Source organism: Rhagoletis pomonella, unplaced genomic scaffold (genome assembly GCF_013731165.1).
Source record: "Rhagoletis pomonella isolate Grant_MI unplaced genomic scaffold, Rhpom_1.0 Rhpom_scaffold_00006, whole genome shotgun sequence".
NCBI classification, from domain to species: Eukaryota; Metazoa; Arthropoda; class Insecta; order Diptera; family Tephritidae; genus Rhagoletis; species Rhagoletis pomonella.
This window is the reverse complement of record NW_023458560.1, coordinates 40,133,724-40,137,213: the sequence shown is the minus strand read 5'-3', so window position 1 is coordinate 40,137,213 and position 3,490 is coordinate 40,133,724.

Here is a 3,490-nt window from a genome sequence, read left to right as displayed (position 1 = left end):
GTTATTGCCAAATTATTATATTGACTTGTGCCGGATGTAAAATGTGCTGACCTAATGTTTGGCAGTTATTTATTGGAGCGTTAACTTGTATATAAATGAGTTAGCGCATCGACTAAGCTGACTACGTTGACTGCGCTGCTTGCATTTGTTTCGCTGTCGGAGGTGGCTGCGTAACCAAGCATATACAATTTTTATCTATATCTATAAGTTCCAAAATGCATTCAAAATCTGCATATATATAACGAATGGTACCTCTAATTGATTTTTAAAATTCTTAAATTTTAATACCTTTTCATTTTCTGAAGGTAGTTCGGTTATAATTTGATTACACTCCTCTCGATGATGTTTTAACGCATCTTCATTGTGAAAATGAGATAGACATATGTTGCATATATACACTCGATTTCGGCGTCGTGTCAGTTGACTTTTCAGTAATCTATAATTATATAAAAAACATTTTTTTATTTAAAAAAACAATTTTTTTTTTTACTTAAATCATTTTTTATGTTACCTTGAAATGTGTTTTATCCAGACATAGTGCAAATTTGAAATGTCTTCCAATAGTAGAAGATTGATATGATCAAATTTTTCTTCTTCAGAATGATATTATGGTCCTATGATAATATCGCTGTCTGCATCTAGACCACCGTACACGTTTACGCTTATATGTGGATTATTGTTTTCGAAGATTTTAATTTCGTTTACTGACATTGGAAAATTTAAATCTTTAAAATTAAGCACAATGTCATATTGTGGAATGATGATTTCACACATCTCACACCCGCTAGATGGCGCGGTAGCTCTATCTCCTCCCCCGATCAAGTTTGGACGGCTTTTAAACCTTTGCTACTAGCATGCAGCGGCATCCCCCCCAGCCATCTCCCCCACGACCGAACCAACACAAACTCCCTACTCTCTACCACTTTTTGTTGAAAATCTACCACTAATTTGGTTTCTGAAGTGACAACACTGCTCCAAACATAAAAAGTGTATTAAAAGTGTGAATATTCTGAGTGAGGGGGTAAATATCAAAAATATGTTGTTGTGTTCTAACCTTTTCCACATCGCGAAGTTGGCTGAGAATTCACCCACAATACAAATACCCCCAAACGAATTGCTAAAAAAAAAAACAAAGACGACTAGCCTACATATTGATGGCTGAGTGGAAGATCGACTTATCTCGGCAGCCAGTTCAAAAACGCCCTATCTCACAAAACTTTTCAAGAACGCCCTACTTCAGAATTTGATTGAAAAACGCCCTATCTCAGAATTCGGTTCAAAAACGCCCTATCTCAAACGAATATACATTGAAAATAAGCTGAAATAGGGCGTTTTTGAATCGGCAGCTGAGATAGGGCATTCTTCAATCAAATTCTGAAGTAGGGCGTTCTTGAAAAGTTTTCTGAGATAGAGCGTTGCTCAAAAATTTTTTGAGAGAGGGCGTTTTGGAACTGGCTGCCGAGATAGGTCGATCTTCCACTCAGCCATCGATATATCGTATATGCGAATATGTTGTATTCAATTTCAAACAAAAACAAAATCAGTAGGCGTGTGTTGGCAAAGTGAATCTCCAAAAATCCAAAGTTAGCAACGATTTGCAGACGTTCTTCGCAATGATCAGAAAACTGAATATGCGTTCGGTTAATGAGACGAAGAATATTTTCTGTATATAATCATAACTTTATTTGATACCAATTAATATTTAAAATCAGAGCGAAAATGATAAGTGATTAAGCGATATACATACAAGATTATCTATGCGATATAATGCACCGAGATAACTGCAAGATAATATTTATGCACACGAAACCTGAACAGCCTTTATGATTTCAATTGCTTTTGATGAAATGCGCTGCCTCTTTTGACACTTCTCCATTAAAGTAGAGGAGAGAATGTCAAAAGGCATTATAATATTTTCCTTTCCTATATATTATTCACTTTAATGTACATACAACAACTATTTTCTTATTTTTATTTCATTTGTTAAGCTTTTAATATAGCTCTCAACACAAAAATCGCAACAACTTATTTTTCATTACTATAATCTTTACTTCTTTGTGTGTGTGTTTTTTTTTTGTTTTTGTGATCCGAACGGAATCGAATATTCAGCTTGTGTGGGGTTTGTTCTATGTCCTTATACACATTTATACGATATTTAATGTATGTATTATATGCCAATTGATTAACTAAATAATAATAATTGACTTGGGTAACTAAGCACGCATTTCTTTGGAGTAAATAGCTATTAATTGATAACTTCATTCTGTAAATATTCAGTACGTACATACATACCTACATATATGTAAATAAATACAAATAAAATATATTTTGTGTGTGTGTGTGTGTGTGTGTGTGTGTGTGTATTAAAGAGTGGCCTTAGCACACGTGAAAAGCATAAACAAACAAAATTTAGATCGTAATTCCAATCCAAAATCCGTGTTCATAGACTACAAATGCAAAGTAGAGCAGGCACACTACGAGCAAAAATGTGCATACGTATGTATGTGTGTAGCTGTTCGCGGGTACATACATACATTTTAGTTAGTTTAGCCTATAGTTGACCTTCTCCTTTAGGCTCACAAAAGCAGTTGGCTGGCGCTTATCCAAATAGATACAAAGAATAAACACAATTAGGAGAACTTTTTCAAGTGCAATTCTATTGACTGCCTACAACACTCACTTATCCTCTGTATATGTATCTTACCTATCAACACATGGCAGTGGTGCAGTGCGACCCCACTGCAACCACCATCCACCATCATCACTACACTCACTGCTTTAAGCACACAAAAGCGCTAGGCATACAGAAAAGTACTGTAGGTTCTGTAGCTGCTGTAGGCCAACCTTAGGCCAATTTCCAAAAAAAATAAAAATAGCAGAAAATGGTAGTGTAGGGGGAAGGGCAAATGGTCAAACAACAACAAGAAGATGGTATTTCAAATACTTCTATACGCAATAAATGAACGATAAAAAAAAAACAACAATACTACTGTCGTATATACAAAATAGCTATTATACCTAACAACACAACATATGTATGTAAACTAATATAATATGTATATGTAGATATATCCGTATATATAGTGCTATATACAAACATTAAAAATGTAATTACCTATTTAAGTGGTATAGCCTCTAAACCTGCATAGGCGACAATTGAACAAAAAAAAAAAACGAAGATGAAAAAGAATTGAACAAATTGTAAATCATTAGAGTAATAATTTATTCCAAAAAAGTTAACAAAAAAAAATAATAAAAAAAAATATTTTAATATTTTTGCTTGCCCGAAAACCTAATAAATTTTTCTAACCTCAACAAATATAGGCATATTAGTAGTAATAAATTTCAGCATTCCTTTTCTTGTTGGATATATTTTCTGTCAATTCCAATTTCCAAAATGCTCTAAATCAAGGTTTAACACAAAGAAAAAAAGGAAGAAAATCACCTAACATAAAAAGAAAACAAAAATATAAAACGTGATAATAATTTT